This window comes from Balaenoptera physalus (assembly GCF_965194825.1).
Source record: "Balaenoptera physalus genome assembly, chromosome: 2".
In the NCBI taxonomy this organism is placed as follows: domain Eukaryota; kingdom Metazoa; phylum Chordata; class Mammalia; order Artiodactyla; family Balaenopteridae; genus Balaenoptera; species Balaenoptera physalus.
In genome coordinates this window covers 67405608-67426381 of record NC_138883.1, presented here as the reverse complement: position 1 = coordinate 67426381, position 20774 = coordinate 67405608, and the positions used below count along the sequence as shown (strand labels likewise).

The window sequence follows — 20774 nt, the reverse complement described above, 5'->3', positions numbered from 1 at the left end:
GCTAACTGAGCAGAGACTTTAGTGACCACATGAAACAACAGAAAAATAGAGTTTATAGTATTAGTACCAAAAAAGTCACATAAATAAATAAATAGATAATCAATCAATCTTGGGGAGAGGAGAGAATCCGATCTGTACAGTTGCTACAGTATTTAAAAATGTCCAGTTGGCAAAAAATTAAAAGCATGCAAAGAAAAAGAAAGTACAGTCTAAACACACACACACACACACGCACACACACACACACACACACACACGTGGTGGGCTCATGCGGCAATATCCCTGAGGAAGCCCAGACATTGAACTTACTAGACCAAGACTTTAAATCAGTTAATTTAAGTTTGTTAAAACAACTAAAGCAGGATATGAGAACAATGTCTCACCCAAATTGACAATCTCAATAGACAAACATTATTTTCTAAAAAAGATCAAATACAAATTATAGATTTGAATAATATAGTAATAAAATAAAAAATTCAATAGAGGGGCTCAATAGTAGATACGAGCAGGCAGAAGAAAGAATCAGCAAACTTGAAAATAGGTCAACTGAGGTCAGCCAGTCTCAGGAACAGGCAGAATAAAGAATGAAAAAAAAAAATGATCAGAGACTCAGAAATCTGTGGGACACCATTAAGCACACCAACATACACATAATGAAGAGGAGACAGAGAAAAGGATAGAATATTTGAAGAAATTAAGGCCAAAAATTTCCTAAATTTGAAAAACACATTAATCTACACATCCAAGAGGCTCAAAAAACTTCAGGAGGATAAACTCAAAGGCATCCACACCGACACACATTAACTGTTGAAAGCCAACGAAAAAGAGAAAAAAGCGACTCATCACAAAGGATCCTTTCAAGATCAACAGCTGATTTCTCATCAGAAACCATGGAGGCAACGGGATGATGTGTTCAAAGTGGTGTGGAAAAAAAAAAGACCATCAACCAGTAATTCCATATCCAACAAGACTATCCTTCAGAATTGCAGGAGACATTCCTGATCAACAAAACTGAATAAGCTGTTACTAGTAGACTTGTCCTAAAAGAAATACTAAGAGGAGCACTTCAGCTGAAATGAAATAACACTAAACAGTAATTCAAATCCATATGAAAAATACAGAGCACCAGTATAAGTAACTTCATAGGTAACTATAAAAAACAGTATACATGTATTTGTTTTTCTCTTTTTTTCCCTCCTATCTTATTTAAAACACAAAAACATCAAGCAATAATTAGAAAGATGGTTGATAAGTATACAATGGATAAAGATGTAACTTGCAGGATAACAACACAAAGGAGGGGGAAGGGAATGGAGCTTTATAGAAAGAAGTTTTTATATACTATTGTAATTGAATTGGTATTCAAACTAGATAAAATGGTAATGACGACCCCCAGAACCATGACTAAGAAAATAACAACAAGAAAAACACAGTAAAAGGGGACTTCCCTGGTGGTCCAGTGGTAAAGAATGTGCCTTGCAATGCAGGGGATGTGGGTTGGATCCCTGGTCAGGGAACCAAGATCCCACATTCCAGGGGGCAACTAAGCCCATGAGCCACAACTACTGAGCTTGCGCACCTCAACTAGAGCCCAAGTGCCGCAAACCACAGAACCCACATGCTCTGGAACCCGTGTGCCACAACTACAGAGCCCACATGCCCTGGAGCCTGCAAGCCACAACTAGAGAAGAGAAAACCCGCACGCCACAATGAGAGAAGCCCACGCACCACAACAAAAGATCCTGCGTGCCTCAACGAAGATCCCATGTGCCACAAGTAAGACCCAACGCAGCCAAAAATTTTTAAAAATAATAAATCTTTTTAAAAAATACAGTAAAAGAACAACAAGGAAGTTAAAATGGTTCATTAAAAGATATCTGTTTAATACAAAAGAAGGCAGTTAAGAAGGAAGGGAGAAACAGAGGTATCTAATCTCAGCAGTGATGTCTTTCCCAAGGAACCTTTGAAATAGTAATCTCTTACACACAGATCCACTCCTTATCACTCTTCTCTTTGTCTTACTTTCCTCTATAGCACTTATCCTCATCTGACAAACTTTTCTTTCACTTATCCCCTTTCCTCTATAGCACTTAACCCTACCTAAGAAACTTTTCTTTCACTTATCCTCTTTCCTCTATAGCACTTATCCCTATCTGACAAACAAAATTTTCTTTCTCGACCCACTAGAATTTAACCTTAACGAGGACAGGAGTTTTACTTTGTTTATAGCTTTATCCTCAGTGCCTCACACACACCTACTGAGTGTTCAATAAACACCCAATAAATGAACAACCAGTAGAGATAAGCCTTATACGAAATGTCTCCCATTTTAAGAGGGGCCCAAGAAAAACAATATATGTCTACATGTACAATTTGTAGATTTAGTAGCAGGAATATAAAGAACTCCCCATCTGATGGGTTTGCTATTTTCTGTTAAGTAAGAGGTAAAGACATCTGCTGAGTCAGAGGGGGAGGTGGTAGTTTTGAAGATTTACAGAGAGTACCTAGCCTTGCACATTTCTGTTGAAATTAGTATCTAAATCAAATTCTGATAGGTATTATTGGACACTGTTGCCTTAAATCAGCAGTCACGTGATTTTATGTAAAACTGTACACCAAAATTTCATGCATTCTTATAACTTAAAACAAAAAGTGCTCACACTTTAGAAGGATCAGTAAAAAGAAATGAATATGTAGAACTCAGAGTTTGAAAAGAGTGCCATACCAGATGAAGAGTCTATAAAATGTATCAATTTTTTTTCCACTGAGAAGATATTTATTATACACAAATTTATATCAAGATTAACTTTTTTCAACCAGTTTTTAAGTGGACCTTTTCTTTGTTAAAGAAACGAATGGTATGAAACTATATGTTAAAGATGTTTCCATAATACCTTACATTTATATAGCACATTAGTTTTCAAAGTGCTTTCACATGCCATCTCATTTAATCCTCACAACACCCCTGTGAGGTAGGTACAGCAGGTATTATCATCCTCATATCAGGATGAGGAAACTGAGGCAGAGAGAGGTTAAGTGACTTGCCCAAGATCACACAGCTGATAAGTGGCAGAGCCAGGACAAGAAATCAAGTTTTCTGACTTCTCATCCAGTACTCTTTCCACTATAACTACTGCCCCCAATTATGAATAATGTACTACGTATCAAAATTGAAAGGCTATTGAAGTTCATTTCAGTGATATCTTAACAGTAAAGTTAAATGAGAAATACGAGAACAGTAGGTCTGATGGTTTTACTTGACATAATAAAACTGGTGCAAAACCACTTTTGTCTAATTACTTATAACCTTTTGGTCCAAATACATAAAATTTGCAATATTTATAGCATTTTCCTTCTTTTTTTTGTAAATGCAATGCTTTAAAACACATTATAAAGCACCTTAGTTAAAAGAGTCTACAAGTAAAAGTACAGAAGAAGTAGGAAAATCCTACCCATACCACAGCTCACTAACGGAGTTATAATATGGACTCACTAATACCTCAGTTTACACCTTTACAAATAACCCATTGAGAAACAAACACTAAACTTATTTTTTTGATATTCATGTGTGGAAGCCTTAACCAAAACTTTAGGCAATGTCAACATTCTTTGAAGTGTTTCCCCAATCTTAGATATTGGGGAGACAGGAAAGAGAAATACTGCTTTGATTCTTTTTACAGTATTAATAATGGTTTAAATTGATTTTTAACACTAATAATCATTTTTTTAAGAAAATTAAAATGACCTACATAAATAAGGGCAGTTCCAACTACAGCAGAAACATTCTTAGCAAACGTGATCAAACATTTCAAAAAATTTCATGGGACGTGATTCACAAAAACAAAATACACAATGCCAAACAGTTAATAACACTATCCAGTAGTGGTGTATAATGCAAACCTCCAGGTGAAGGTGGAAGTAGCAAATGGATTCATCTTCATTCATGGTTAGTTGAAAAAAATGCTTTATCAAAAACAGTATCAGAACTTTTTCTGAAACTGTATTTCAGTATTTAGCCTTCAATTAGACCTGCTATGTGTTTATTTTAGATGATGTGTAGGTTTTGTCCAGGCAGGAGGTTGTAACTCCCACCAAAATTTAACCAGGAAAAAAAAAAAAGGCTGAAACTTAAACTTCCTAGACCACTGACATATCAGCCAGAATCTACTTCCTTGACATCACTGTCTGTATCCTAACTCGGTTCAATACAAACTCTCTTACATACCCATCAGCAATCCAAGTTGTGGAGCTGAGAACTAAGGTGAAGACAGGGTCAAAGTTGTAGTTCAAGAATCTAACTGCCACACCTTGTACTCAGGGTAAATCTTTTCATAGAAAAAATTCTGTGCAAGGATGTAGAGGTCTCCATCTTTTTTTTGTACAGCATGGGCTCTGATGAATTGGAACTGCTCTAGTGCCAACTCATAGAACTCATTCTCCATTTTCCAAATGTCAGACTGCTGTAGCTTTGCAACAGTTTGTTTAGTAGGGAGTTTCTTCTCTGTGGTTTTCCTAAGGTGAGATTTCTTTCCTGTACAATAGCGTTCTGTAGCACCCCTGAAGAACCAGGGCGAAGTTGCCTCCAATAACATGATAGAATCTTCAAGCTCTTCAGTAACTCCCACCAGAAACTATTCATTAACTAGGTTATATTTGGCTTGATCCATAGCCCACCTGCTTCCTACATTCCAAAATTCTGAGCTGTGGCCACAGAAGAATGGGATTTGAAGCCAGAGCTTCTCTGGAGCACAGTCTGAGCCGCCCTCAGCTACACATTCATCAAAGGTCTTTTTGTCCCCTTGTTTTTGTCTTCTTAACCCCGGTCTATAATCATCTCCAAATCTCAGAAAGTGAGAGTAAGAAACTAGCCTCTCAATAGGATCCCTTATGACATTAATGTAAATTGGCTTCTTCTTCACACCAAATTTTGCAAAATCCAAATAAGAAATGTGCCCATGATAAAACCCTGGTTTCATCTCTTTCCAGGAAGTTATATTCTTTACAAAGCACACCTGATCTTGCAGTGACATTACTGGATTATTTTTGGTAGTATTGATGTGAAGAACATGGTATTTATTCTTTGCACATAGATCATAAGCAATATTGGTAAAAGAGGTGCTTGCAGCTTTGGGGACTCTGTTATAAATGACCACCATGTCCTCTTCCTCATCTAAAGCTGCATCTTGCCAAGGGCTATCCATTGTATGTTGCTGCTCAATCTCTCGAACTTCATGTCTTGCAATAGCCCTTTCTAGCTTGAACTGGGACTCCTCCAGTTTCTGGATCTGGTTCTCCAAGAAGAGCATCGCCACTGCGAAGGCCACCACCATCAGCAGCTGCAACTTGGGCGGCATCATCATCCTGAGGAGCCCCATGAAACCTGCTGCTCGCAATCAAGACATACCGCAGAGGGCGGGGATAGGGGCCCAGGAGGCAGGAAGACGCCGGGAGGAGCCCACCGAGCCAGGAGAAAGGCAAGGAGAGCGCGAGAGCAAGAGAACCACTGCAGCGACCCCCCTTCTCGCCTCCCCAGTCCCCCGCCCCCAGGCGCCAGCACCAAAGCCGCCGGTGCCGCTTCTCCTCGGCCGACTCCACGGCAGCCCCCACAAAATCCCACGCAGCAAATAGCGCGAAGCGGCTGCCAGGCTCTCGCCTCCCTCTACCGCCTCAGTCCCCGACCCCCGCGCCCGCCTGCCTGCCCGCCTGCCTCTCTTCCTTCCTTCCCTCCCTCCTTTGCTCGCGGCCGCGCACTCCTCCGCCAGCGCTGCGGCTGCAGCTGCACCACCCTCGGCCCCTAAATATATCAATTTTATTAACAAGTAAAAATCAGTTATATCAATAGAAGTGAAAGCACAGTCTTGAAGAGATATCTGTACACCCATGTTTTAGCAGTATTATTCACAATAGCTAAAAAGTGGAAGCAACCCAAGTGTCCATCAGCTGACAAACGGGTAAGCAAACGGTGGTAATGCATATAATGGAATATTATTCACCCTTAAAAAGGGAGGAAATTTTGACACATGCTGCAACATGGATGAACTTTGAGGACATAATGGTAAATAAAATAAACCAGTCGCAAAAAGACAAATACTGAATTATTTCACTTACATGAGGTACCCAGAGTAATCAAATTCACAGAGACATAAAGTAGAACGATGCTTACCAGGGACTAATGGGACAGGGGATAGTTATTGTTTAATATGTATAGAATTTCAGTTTTATAGCATGAAAAGAGTTTTGGAGATGGATTGTGGTGATGGTTGCACAATATGAATGTACTTAATACCACTAAAGTATATACTTAAAAATAATTAAGATGGTAAGTTTTGTTGTGTATTTTACCACAATAAAAAACTGGGGCGGGGGGCGGGGGGGGGGGAAGGACTTCCCTGGTGGCACAACGGTTAAGTCTCTGAGCTCCCAATGCAGGGGGCCCGGGTTCAATCCCTGGTCAGGGAACTAGATCCCACATGCATGCCACAACTAAGAGTTCACATGCCACAACCAAGAAGCCGGCGAGCCACAACTAAGGAGCCTGTGAGCCACGACTAAGACCTGGCACAACCAAATAAATAAAAATTAAAAATAAAATAACTGGGGGGAAAAGTCAGTTATTTTAATATGTATTAAAGGGCAGCATAAATGACATACTGTTACTTTAAAAGAAAAAAAACTTTTTTCTTTAGAGACTGAATTTAAATAAAAAGAAATTTATACCAGATGCCATATATTTGTTTATACCAGACAACACAACAGAAGCTAAAGGTCTGACATATCATTGGCTTAGAGAAGGGGACTTAAAAAAAAAAACTGAACCTGGTTTACAAAAACTAGTATTTAAGGACACCAAAAACAGTGAAAACAGCAGCACAGAACTAAAGGACACTACAAACCAGAAAGATACAGTATGGCTACAGGAATAACTAAAGAAAAGTCAAGGACCTAAAATTTATGTAAGGCTGGTAAACTGGAAATAAGAATCTAGGGAGAAAGTGACCACAATGGAAGACATAAGAAACAAGAAAGAAATTCTGGAAAGAACTAACAAGACTTGAAGAAAACTAGAATCCAAAAACTTCAGCAGAGACAATATTATCCTGCAGGTAGGCTCTAAACAAAATGCAACACAGAATAGTAAATTATTTCTATATAGATATAATTTGAAAAAATGACAATGATGGACATTTGAGACTGAAAGAAGTCTGTTCAAGAACTCAGAGAATAATAACTGAGAGAACCAATTACAGTTAAAGATTTAAGAAAACAAGCCTGTAGAAAGGCTAAAGATTAAAATTCCAGTCAATGACTTTTAAAAACTAATATTAGGAAGAAGGCCATTCTGGAAAAAATGAAAATGAAAATGAGTTTTAAGAAAAGCAGCAAAAAGGATCACAGTTACCATCCAGCCTTACAGTACTTTACTTTCAAATACAAACAGTCAATGGTCACCAATACGTGAGGACAGCATGAGGTAAGAAAGAAGGGAAGCAAAAGAAAAACAAGAAATTCAAAGAAAACTGACAATTAAGGGAAAGAAAACTTCAACAACAAAAATATATATATTAAATAAAAACAGAATACCATTCTTTTTAAAAATTCAAATAAGAAAATGCCTTTACAAATACAAGATAACAGGATTGAAAAATATAGTCGAAGAAAGTAACTCAGAAAACAGACCAAAAAGAGAAAATTAGGAAACAGAAGAAAAATCTTAAATCAGTAGGTCCATCATCAACTGAATAAAAAAGTGCCCTAAGGACTCGGGATGACAATAACCCTTCTCAAAAAAGATTAGTACTGCCTCTCCCAAGGGGGTGTTTGGAAATGTCTGGGGACATTTTTAGTAGTCCCCAAAACTAATGGGTTTTTCTGGCATTTAGCGCTGGGAGCCAGGGTGCTCAAAGCCCCATAAGCACAATACAGCCAAACACAAAAATGGTACTACCTAAATGCCCACAGTGCCCTCTATTGAGAAATACTGGATTACGGAGAAAAAGAATTCTCTCAATGCCTGATACGATACGCATTTTCATAAAATTTAACAACACCAGTATAAACAAAAGATACCTAGAAAAAAATTCAAATCACATACAAAAAAAGAAAAAAAAAGGATCAAGAAACTGAACAGCGGGCTTCCCTGGTGGCACAGTGGTTAAGAATCCGCCTGCCAATGCAGGGGACGTGGGTTAGAGCCCTGGTCCGGGAAGATCCCATATGCTGCGGAGCAACTAAGCCCGTGTGCCACAGCTACTGAGCCTGCGCTCTAGAGCCCGTGTGCCACAACTACTGAGCCTGCGCTCTAGAGCCTACGTGCCACAACTACTGAAGCCTGCGCGCCTAGAGCCCATGCTCGGCAACAAGAGAAACCACTGCAATGAGAAGCACATGCTGCGGAGCAACTAAGCCCATGTGCCACAGTTACTGAGCCTGCGCTCTAGAGCCCGCAGCCAACAACTACTGAGCCTGTGCTCTAGAGCCCACGTGCCACAACTACTGAAGCCTGGGCGCCTAGAGCTTGTGCTGCGCAACAAGAGAAACCACTGCAATGAGAAACCTGTGCACCACAACGAAGAGTAGCCCCTGCTTGCCACAACTAGAGAAAGCCCACGCACAGCAACGAAGACCCAATGCAGCTAAAAATAAATAAAATAAATAAGTTCATATATATATAAAAAAAACTGAACAGCATCAAACTCTTCAAAAGCAACACTGAAAGTTCAAAGACAAGAGAAATGTCTTTGAAATGCTGATGGAAACTTATTTCCAGCCAAACTACCAATCAAGTGTGAAAATAAAATACAGATTTTTAAAAAAAGATACAAGTTCCTAAAATTTACCTCCTATGCAACTTTTCTCAAGAAACAACCAGATAACATATTTCAGCCAAACGAAGGACTAAATAAGCCAAGACAGGAGGCAGAAAGGGAGCCAGTGGGAAAAGAAAGGGGGTTGGGTGGGGGTGCAGGGGATTCCCTTTTTTAAAAGAGTACAGAAGTTACAGAATAATAACTCTACAAGTCTTAACAAGTCTAGATCAGAGCAAGGAGAATGACAGTTCTGAAGTCAAGTTCTCCCCACTCCAATCCCTCCATACAAGAAGCAGAACTAACAACAGATAATGTGATGTGCTTCAGAGTTTGAAAACCCCGACAGATTTTTAACACCTTTTGGAAAAACAGCAAGATACATAGAAAACTAAACAAATAAAAAATGGAGGCAAGTAACGCCAAGAAAAACAAAAAGTTGTGCAGAAAAGGAACAGTATTCACAGTATACTTTTTGACTCACAAATTATACTATACATAAATTATTATACTTGACTCAAAAAAATATTATTTACGTGGTCACAATAACGTAAAAGCTAATGATTTAACTAACTTTATTACCTATACTGAAATATGGTATGGAGATGTAAGAGGTGTGATATACCGTCACAGCATATGTAGGGTAAGGTACTATCCATGATTTCAGGCATCCACTGGGGGGTCTGGAATGTATCCCCTGCAGATAAAGGGAGACTACTGTACAGAAAAAGTTCTGAAAAGATATACACCCAAAATGCAGAGCTGTTCCTAGAAGATTAAGATTACCAAAAAGGCACTACTTTATTTTTGACATTTCTGTAGCTTAATTTTCATATATTACTTTAACAATAACTAAGAATTAAAAAGTAATGTAGGGTTTCAGACATTACATGAAATTCCTAAAAATCTTATATTTGTATTTGTATGGAAATATGTATGGAAATATGTTAATATAAATGTTTCAGACATTACATGAAATTTCTAAAAATCTTAAAAAAAAAAAAAAAAAAAGTAATGTAGGGCTTCCCTGGTGGCGCAGTGGTTGAGAATCTGCCTGCCAATGCAGGGGACGCGGGTTCGAGCCCTGGTCTGGGAAGATCCCACATGCCGTGGAGCAACTAAGCCCGTGAGCCACAACTACTGAGCCTGCGCGTCTGGAGCCTGTGCTCCGCAACAAGAGAGGCCGCGATAGTGAGAGGCCCGCGCACCGCGATGAAGAGTGGCCCCCGCTTGCCGCAACTAGAGAAAGCCCTCGCACAGAAACAAAGACCCAACACAGCCAAAAATAAATAAATTAATTAATTAATTAATTAAAAATGCAACTGCGGGGAAAAAAAACTTAAAAAAAAAAAAGTTAAAAAAAAAAAAGTAATGTAAAGGGCTTCACTGGTGGCACAGTGGTTAAGAATCTGCCTGCCAGTGCAGGGGACATGGGTTTGAGCCCCCATCTGGGACGATCCCACATGCCGCAGAACAACTAAGCTGGTGTGCCACAACTACTGAGCCTGTGCTCTAGAGCCCGCGAGCCACAACTACTGAGCCCATGTGCCACAACTACTAAAGACCATGTGCCTAGAGCCCGTGCTCCGCAATGAGAAGCCACCGCAATGAGAAGCCCGCTCACTGCAACTAGAGAAAGCCTGCTTGCAGCAATGAAGACCCAACACTGCAATAAATTTAAAAAATTAAAAAAAAAACCTAATGTAAAAATTTACAAAATAAATAACAGCAACTAAATCCAACCACAAAAAAATTTAAAACATCAAAAAATCTTCATGAGTAAAACACGGTATTTTTAAGTTTTTAAAGAAATCAATTAAAAAAGAAAATGGGGAAAAGATAAACTAGAATATAAACTCATTAAAAACACTAAGTTCAACTTGCTGTTTTATGATAAAGTATTTTTCAGCGGTGTCTGTTCACCTGTGTCTCCCTCTCTCTCTCTTTATATACATGTGCATAAAGAAACACTCCAGGGGGCTTCCCTGGTGGCGCAGTGGTTAAGAATCCGCCTGCCAATGCAGGGGACACGGATTCTAGCCCTGGTCCAGGAAGATCCCACATGACATGGAGCAACTAAGCTCGTGCGCCACAACTACTGAGCTTGTGCTCTAGAGCCCGCAAGCCACAACTACTGAAGCCCGCAGGCCTAGAGCCCGTGCTCTGCCACAAGAGAAGCCACCGCAATGAGAAGCCCGTGCACTGCAATGAAGGGTAGCCCCCACTCGCCGCAACTAGAGAAAGCCCGCACGCAGCAACAAAGACCCAATGCAGCCATAAATAAAACAATAAAACAAAAAAACAAAAAAACACTCCATTTCTGAAATATCCATTTCAATAAAAGAAAACACCTACTTTATGTTTGCTGGGCCTTTTATTTTTTTTAAATAGGGAAAGTAGAAAGGTTGCCAATAATCCCATCACACAAAAATCACAAAGGTATTTTAAAACATTTGTACTGGGTTGTTCAATATAATTTTTAACATAGCTGATATAGCACATAATACGGAACTCTGCTTTTTAGTTTATCATAAGCATTGCCCAGTCATCAAATATTCTTCATAAAAATCATTCATTACTATTTGAGGGGAAAAAGTAACCCCCACCCCCATGCATTAATCCCAAGCACAGATTCATTTTAACTGCAGTTGTGATCTCTCTTATACTCTATTTCCCACAAGGGGGAGACAGGACTAAGGTATTTTGAATACCTTATAATAAAAAACAGAAAGCTTGGTTTCATTCCAATATCAAATGAGGGAATGAGGGAAGAGTAGTCATTTACTGCTGGTGTTATCACTATCTTGTGGGCTTTTTTCCGTATGGTACTACAAAAATTACAATTCAGTTTCTCATATCTAACAGCTTAATCGAACATCCTCAGCAACTTCACTCATTTAATAAATATTTAGCAAACACCTATTATGTGTCAGACCCTTTACTGTCACACTGGGTATACATTAATTTTTTTAAAAAGACAGGTCCCTCCTCTCAAAGAGCTTACAATCAATCTTAAAAGTGTGCGTGGGGGGCGGGAGGGAGAATTTTTAAAATTACAAGTTACATTAAATATTAAGAAGAAAATGACCAGGGTGCAGTGATATATGCAAAGTATAAAGATCATAATTATATACTTTCTAGAGTCTCGACCCCACCCCCACCCTCTCTTATGAAATATAAGCTTATGGAAGTCTGGTCCACTTTTTTTTTTTTGGCCGCTCCAGGCAGCATGTGGGATCTTAGCTCCCCAACCAGGGATCAAACCCGCGTCCCCTGCATTGGAAGCGTGGAGTCTTAACCACTGGACTGCCAGGGAAGTCCCTGGTCCACTTTTTAAAGCTCTGGGAAAAAGCAAAAACACAAATGTTAGTTTAGGCCACCCTGAAACAGTTTTATTATCTGAGACAACTGTTGGTGGCATATTATCACACCCATCCACTGTTTCTCTATCATTGCCTTTATTCCTCTTCCCATCCACCCCACCCCCTTTTTTTTCTATTTCATCTTTTTCTTTGTTTTGTCTTTCTCACTCCTTTGTTCCTCAGGGTTTCAGTAACAGACTTACAGCTTAAATGAAACTGGTTAACTAATGGCTTTCACAGCTAAAACATTTGTGACCCCTAATTCAGACTTGAGTGCAAGCCATGAAATTAAAAAAATTACGAATTTGTATAATGCTTTGTTAACTGCTAATATTATAATCCTACAAAACAAAGAAGCAATATAATAGAGTTTATTTTTGGCAGAAGGCTGGTTGGTTGCTCACACATTTAAGAACACAGTTACAAATGTTTTCTGAAACTTTAACACAACCATTCAGCAATAGTGGAGTAATTAAATCAACTACGGCATGTACACAAAGTAGAATACTACTATTATGCAGCTGTTATAAAAAGTGAGAATGTTCTCTACTAACAGACTCAGAATAATCTCCAAAACATGTTAAATGAAAGAGCAAAGTGAAAAACAGGTATACAGTTTACAAACTGTTGTATCAGAAAGGAAAGAAAATCGATATACATATTTGCTTACATCTATTTGCATAAAGAAACACTGGAGGGATACATATAGTACTACTAATAAAAGTGGTTACTAATGTAGGACACTAAGGGTGGATAGGCTCATGGTAAGTACAAGATTTAATTTTGAACCATGCATTAACTATTCAAAAAATAAAATTAAGAGTCTGAAAATGTTTTAATTAGAATTTTTAAAACTTTTTAACAAAATCTATCTAAACATGATCCAAAATTTCACTACACATTTGTAATTACTTCACTTATATATAGCCTTTTAAATCTTGTGACACTGACCCTATTCATTAGTCATTTGTTTACAATTCTTTACCACCGAGGTGGTCCCAATGAACACCAGGTACCAGTTATTACCTTAAGATGGCATAACGTATCAGTCAAAAGCAACTCGGCAGCACCTGGCTTCATTACCTATTTACTGTTTTATGTTGAACAAGTTATTTAAACTCTTGCCCATGTTTCCTTCTCTCTAAAATGGAAATACTTGTTATCTATGATTTAGGCACGGTATACAAATTAGAATGATTCCAAACATACAGAAAGCACTCATTAAATGTTAACAGGTACTATTATTAGTTCTTTCTATGGACATGTAATGGTTTCATCTATGTAATCAAACACCACAGGGTGTTTCAACTGAATCCAACAAAAATTCGCAGCATATTCAAAACAGCAAGTTCCTGTTACAAGTAGCTTCAATTTACTGGAAAGCAGAAAGTGAAAATAAAAAAGAAAAGTGCAACGATGTAATCATACACAGTGCAAGCCACTGTGAGTGCAGAGAAGGAGTGATATATGGCTCAAGTTTAACATGTCAATAGGAGGAATGACAATGTTAAAGGGAAAGAGGATGGAGAGCTGGATTACACCAAATCGTTAAGAGACTTTGATCATGCAGGTTCCCAAACCTGGTTGATTATCAGAATCACCAGCTATACATTTTAAAAACACAGATCCTACCTCAAACTACTGAATCACAATGACCAGGGATAGAATGTGGGAATCTGTATTATTAAAGATCCCAGGTGATTATGATTATTTACTAGGTTTTGGAACCACCACAGATCTCACTCTCTTACAATTAGAGACTTTACAAGTATCTCCAGATAAAATAAATCTAATCATTGCCTTTGGTAGCTTCACTGGAAGGACAGCTAAAGGCAAGTTGATATTATAATTACTCATTCCTTTAAGTCATTAAAGTACTTCTTAAGGTAAATATACGTGTTTTAAGTAATAATATGACTGCCATTTACCGAACAATTACTCATAAATGACTGGAAACAAGGCCCAACACCATTCCATCCCAAAACAAAGTAAATATCAAGAGGGAGGAGATACAGAGAATTTAATTTTAAAAAGGGCAAAAGCTCTGAACAGAACCTCACCAAAGAAGACATACAGATGGCAAATAAGGTGCTCAACACTGTTATGTCATTAGGGAATAACAAATTAAAATGACATATCACTACACACCTATTAGAATGGCTAAAATCCAAAACACTGACATCAAATGCTGACAAAATGTAGAGCAACAAGAACCGTCAATCACCGCTGGTGGGAATGCAAAAAAGGTACACAGCCACTCTGGAAAACTGTTTGGCAGTTTCTTAAAAAACTAAACATACTCTCATCATACAATCCAGCATTCAAGCTCCTTGGTATATACCTAAATTACTTGAAAACGTACATCCACACAAAAACCTGCACATCTATATTTACTCATAATTGCCAAAACTTGGAAGCACTGAAGATGTCCTTCAACAGGTGAGCGGACAAATAAACTGTGGTACATATGTACAATGGAATATTATTCAGCACTAAAAAGATGAATCAAGCCACAAAAAGACATTTAAGGAGGAACCTTAAATGAACACTACCAAGTCAAAGAAGCCCTCTGAAAAAGCTATGCATGGTATGATTCCAATTACGTGACATTTTGGAAAAAGCAAAACTATGGAAGACAGTAAAAAGAGCACTAGGTGGGACTTCCCTGGTGGTCCAGTGGCTGAGGTTCCCTGCTTCCACTGCAGGGGGCACGGGTTCAATCCCTGGTCGGGGAACTGGGATCCCACATGCCATGCAGTGCAGCCAAAAACAAACAAAAAAGCAAAAACAAAACAAAAAAACAAAACAACAACAACAAAAAGAGCAGTAGCTGCCAATGGTTTCGGTGAGGGAGGAAGGAATAGGTGGAACATACGGGATTTTCAGGGCCGTGAAAGCATTATTTACTACAAAGGTGGATGCATGTCATTATATATTTGTCAAATCCCAAAGAATATACAAGACAGAGAGTGAATCCTAATGTAAACCACGGACTTTGGTTGATAATAATGGGTCAGTGTTGGTTCATCAATTGTAACAAATGTGCCACAGTAGTGGAGCTATTGATGTTGGGGGAGGTTTTGATGGGGGAGGAGTTATGTGGGAACTGTCTGTACTTTCAGCTAAATTTTGCTATAAACCTAAACCTGCTCTAAAAAATAAAAGTCTATGAGAGAGAAAACAGAACTTGAAAAAAAAAAATCAAAGGAAAGGTATTTTGTAAAAAAAAATTTTTAGTAATAAAAATATATTTCAAAGTTGACAAAAAAGTAACGGTGGCCCTGGAACCCTCCTGCATTGCTGGTGGGAAAGTAAAATGGTGTAGTCACTTTGGAAAACACTTCAGCACGTTCCTCAAAAAGTTGAACATGACCTGGCAATTCCATTCCTATGTATATACCTAAGAGAACTGAAAACATGTTCACACAAAAACTTGTGCAGAAATGTTAATAACAGCACTTTTCATAATAGCCAAAAAGTAGAAACATCCAAACATCCACCAACTGATGGACAAAATGTAGTATGTCCATACAACAGAATATTATTCGGCCCTAATAAGGAATAAAGTACCGTTACAAGCTACACATGGATGGACCTTGAAAACATCACCTTAAGTGAAAGAAGCCATTCACAAAAAGCCACATATTGTATGATTCCGTTTATATGAAATGTTCAGAATATTCTTGATATTCTATGATAGAAAGACTATTCTTTCTATCATAGAGACAGAAATTAGTGATTGCCAAGGAAAAGGGGGAATTGGGACTAACTACTAACAGGTTAAACTGGGTTCATTTGTAGGTGATGAAAATGTTTCCAAATTAGACAGTGATGATGATGATACAACACAGTAATACACTAAAAACCAGAGAAATGTACAGTCAACCTTCTGTATCCACAAGGTTCTGCATCCATAGATTTAACCAACTGTGCATCAAATAGTCAGGAAAAAAAAATTCCAGGAAGTTCCAAAAAGCAAAACTTAAATTTGCAACTGCAGGCAACTATTTACATTGTATTTACAACTATTTACGTTGTATTAGGTATTATAAGTAATCTAGAGAAGATTTAAAGTATACAGAATAATGTGCATGGTTTATACGCAAATACGAAACCATTTTATAATAGGGACTTCAGCATCCAGGGATAGAGGGGAGAGGGGGGTGGGGGAGTCCTGGAACCAATCACTCCACAGATACTGAGGGATGACTGTACACTTTACAGGGGTGAATTTGATGTTACGTGAATTATATCTCAATTTCTGAAGTTTTTTAAAAACTAAGGGTGGGGGCTTCCCTGGTGGCGCAGTGGTTGAGAATCTGCCTGCCAATGCAGGGAACACGGGTTCGAGCCCTGGTCCGGGAGGATCCCACATGCTGCGGAGCAACTAAGCCCGTGAGCCACAACTACTGAGCTCGCGCGTCTGGAGCCTGTGCCCCGCAACGAGAGAGGCCGCGACGGTGAAAGGCCCGCGCACCGCGATGAAGAGTGGTCCCCGCTTGCCGCAACTAGAGAAAGCCCTCGCAGAGAAACGAAGAGCCAACACAGCCAAAAATAAATAAATAAATAAATAAATTTTTTTAAAAAAAACAAAAAACTAAGGGTGGCCCTAATGGATGAGTGTTCCTAAACACTAACATCAACAGCTGCTAACATCAGGAAAGACAACGAACTGTTTTGTGCCTTCTGATGAAAGACCTCATCACCACCTGTGAAGTAGTCTTGTCCCCCACTACCACCCCCAAAAAGAAAATAAACCAGTCTGTATCAAGACCCTGTATCCAACTAACCAAGTTACAGGGAAAACAAACAGGACAACAGAACATGTTAAACTGTATCAGAGATGCACTCAGCAAAACACAGACTCTGGGAACCTTTATAAGACCAAAGATCTGATTTCTTCAACAAAAAATGGCAAAGAAAAGGAAAGAAAGATGGAGGGGGTTCCAATAGCAATGTGTTATTTGGATCCTGATTCAAACAAACTCTTCAAAGATAACTGAGAAAACTGGAAATTCAAACAGCGTATATTTGATAATATCAATAATATTAAGGAATTGTTCATTTTTCTTAATTTGGTATGCAACTACAACAGTTGTCTTTTTAAAGTCCTTATCTTTTAGATATATACTGAAATATTCATGGATGAAATTGTATGTTTCTGGGATTTGCTTCAAAATAATTCGGGACAGGGGAGGAGTGGACAGAAGTATAAGTAAAATAAGACTGGTCAAGAGTTGTTACTGAGTGATGAGTGACAAGTTTATGGGAGGTCACAGACTGCTATATTATTTTTTAATATGTTTAAAACTCTCCATAATAAAAATTAAAGGGTATATGTAATACAGTCATACGATACATCCTTTTACAATATAAAAGATAAACTCTTAAGAGAGGAGCATGTATGGAGGGAAAACGTTAAGATTCCTCCAGAGAAATCAGGCAGAAGGAACACCCTGAACTAAAACAGTTGTAGTAAAGAAATTTAAAGCACAGATTAAATCAGTGTTACTTCCTTAGGTCAGTAGTTAGGCTTCAAGTATATTCGAAGGCAAAAAATTGTTTTTTAACTAGAAAAGGTTCCAAAGTTTTTATGCAAAGGAGACTATATTTCCAAAAAATTAATAATCACTGAATTAAAATATATTTTAGGATACTGAGGCTATCTATATTAGATAGCCCACTGAATTACTAAAATCCAGCTCACACTTCCAACAAAGTTCTTTCCTGCTTTAGAACTTATTTTAACGCTATTCCTTTCCACTGAAAAACCTATGGTTAGGTAGTCACACTTAAGATCTAAAAGTATCCTTATCCTCCTAGGGGCTTCACAAAAATTAAATGTGTTAAGATATGTATTAACAACTTAAAATAATTCTTGGCATATAGGAACTGCTCAATAATTGCTTAGCTATTTACCTGAAAGCTCACAATCTACACAGGTTTCCCATCACCATTTATTTTCTCAGCATCCTGTTAATTTCTGATTTATCACATTTTATTATTTCTCAAGTATAAGCTCCACCAGCAGCAAGGTCCTTGCTTCATATATCATTTTATACCCAGTACGTAGCACAAAATAACACTGAAATATATTCACTGAATAATCATACTAGAATCAATAAGACCCAAAGACTCAACATTTTTAGAAGGACCCACTGATCTCTTTAGCATCTGCCGATGGGAAGGATGATAATAAACATTAGCAATAACAGGGGGACTTCCCTGGTAGCACAGTGGTTAGGAATTCGCCTGCCAACGCAGGGGACACGGGTTAAAGCCCTGGTCTGGGAAGATCCCACGTGCCGCGGAGCAGCTAAGCCCGTGCACCACAACTACTGAGCCTGTTCTCTAGAGCCCACAAACCACAACTGCCGAGCCCGCGTGCCACAACTACTGAAGCCTGCACACCTAGAGCCCGTGCTCCGCCACAAGAGAAGCCACCGCAGTGAGAAGCCTGCGCACCGCATCAAAGAGTAGCCCCTGCTCGCCTCAACTAGAGAAAGCCTGCACGCAGCAACGAAGACCCAACACAGCCAAAACTAAATAAATAAAATAAATTTATTTAAAGAAAAACATAACAGAGAATAAAAGAGAATAAACATGTTAAGTGCCTTTTTTTTTTAATTTTTTAAAAATTTTATTTATTTATTTTTGGCTGTGTTGGGTCTTCGTTTCTGTGCGAGGGCTTTCTCTAGTTGTGGCAAGCGGGGGCCACTCTTCATCGTGGGGCGCGGGCCTCTCACTATCGCGGCCTCTCTTGTTGCGGAGCACAGGCTCCAGACGCGCAGGCTCAGTAGTTGTGGCTCATGGGCCTAGTTGCTCCACGCATGTGGGATCTTCCCAGACCAGGGCTCAAACCCGTGTCCCCTGCATTGGCAGGCAGACTCTCAACCACTGCGCCACCAGGGAAGCCCTGTTAAGTGCCTTTTGTGGGGGGAAAGAGGCAGGCATTTGAGATGAACTGAATAATGGATGCATTGAATTTGAAGTAGAAAATTTAAACAGGAAGTTAGAAATACGTCTGAGACATCTGAACGTCAAAAATACAGTAGTGACTAAGAACATGGCCTCTAGAGCCAGCCTGCCTAGGTTTAAATCCCAGCTCTGCTACTCCTAGTTACACGATCTTAGATCTTAGGCAGATTACTTAACCTCTGGGCCCCAATAGTCTAGTGTCCAAAAAAAAAAAAAAAAAAAAAAAACCCACCACCAACAAAAGAAACCAATTGTGCTCACCTCATCGGGTTTTTTAGGATTAAAGGACTTAATACTGAAGCATCGGAATAACAGCAAAAAACAAAAACAAAAAACACAGTATATTTCGAAATTTACAGTGAAAACAAAAAGAACCAGAACCCCAAGTAATGATAACTGAGACCAAAGGAGAGGAAACATATGAAGAAAAGTGATAAGTGGACCAAAGGGAAAATAAGAAATCCCAGAATATAGGCCAAAGAAAAGGATTTTGAGGAAGAAACTGTCAAAAGCAGAAAGTGTTGGTTAAGTGCATATAATCTGTAAGAAGGCCTCAAGATTTGGCAATTTGAAGGTCAACCACCAACAGAAAGAAGTGTTCTACAAAGTGTTTAGATAGGTATAAGGAGAGAGAGCAAAAAAAGACTATACAGCAGGATTAAGGGGTAAATGGAGAAAAGAAATCTAGATTAGGGGTCCCTAGACTTTCTGTTTCCAAGGACTTCAAAAAAGAAACAGGGAGAATATGACATAAGATTGTGGACTCTTAATTCTATCAAATAAAAATTTTTTTACTCTACTGCCACCACCATTTGAAAAAGGAAAACTGCATAACAGCAAGTCTTTATGAAGGCTAAAACTCTCGGAATAAAAGGAACACCTTTATGAAAAATCACTATACTGTTCTTATTTTTTATAATTTCATAGTAGATTTTAAAAAATCTTGTAATAGAAAAGGAACAAGGATTTGCAAATCATTATTCTAGACTACCCTAAGAAAACCCTGGCAATAACAGATTAAAAGGGAAACAATTACCTCCCCCCATTAAAAATGAAGAAATCAAGTTATGTCTGAGAGAAACATCTCCTAACTTAAGATCTTTAGGTGGCAATATCTGTCACGTTATGACAAATCTGTATGCCAGAGTATGCAAACACAAACACTAATTAAAAGTTTACATTTGCTGGAGAATTAGTAATTTTAGAATACAAACTCCAGGACTACATTTTCTATGTATTACCTATGTCATATTTTTATAGTTGGCACACAAGCATTTTGTATACACCATAAGTGCATTTATTACACACTAACTACAGAAAAAAATATAAGGACATATTTGCAATATATATAAACTAGACCTGGCATGCCATGGGGGCTCAATAAAACTTTTTTGAAATGTACTGAAGTGGTGTATGCCACATAATGAATTACAAGTCAGATTCCATTTCTACAAAAAATACCAAAACAACAATACAACACAATGGTTTCAAGAGTGGTAAAAAGACCAAACAAAGCCTCTGGATTCAGATAAACCTGGGTTCAAATCTCAGCTGCAATACTTTATAGCTGGCAAAGTTATTTAAACTGTTTGTGTTTCCTCATCTGTAAAATAGAAATGATACCTACCTC

General features: G+C 38.4%; 1 protein-coding gene and 1 pseudogene across 7 annotated transcripts in view; both read right to left on the bottom strand.

Moving 5' to 3' along the window:
• The window catches only part of STRN3 (striatin 3), a 122492-nt gene that overhangs the window by 97869 nt on the left and 3849 nt on the right, over positions 1 to 20774 (bottom strand). The window lies entirely within an intron of this gene.
• LOC309656089 (heparan sulfate 2-O-sulfotransferase 1 pseudogene) lies at positions 2579 to 5533 on the bottom strand (annotated as a pseudogene). Its single transcript has one exon. The product of its transcript is annotated as a heparan sulfate 2-O-sulfotransferase 1 pseudogene (transcript).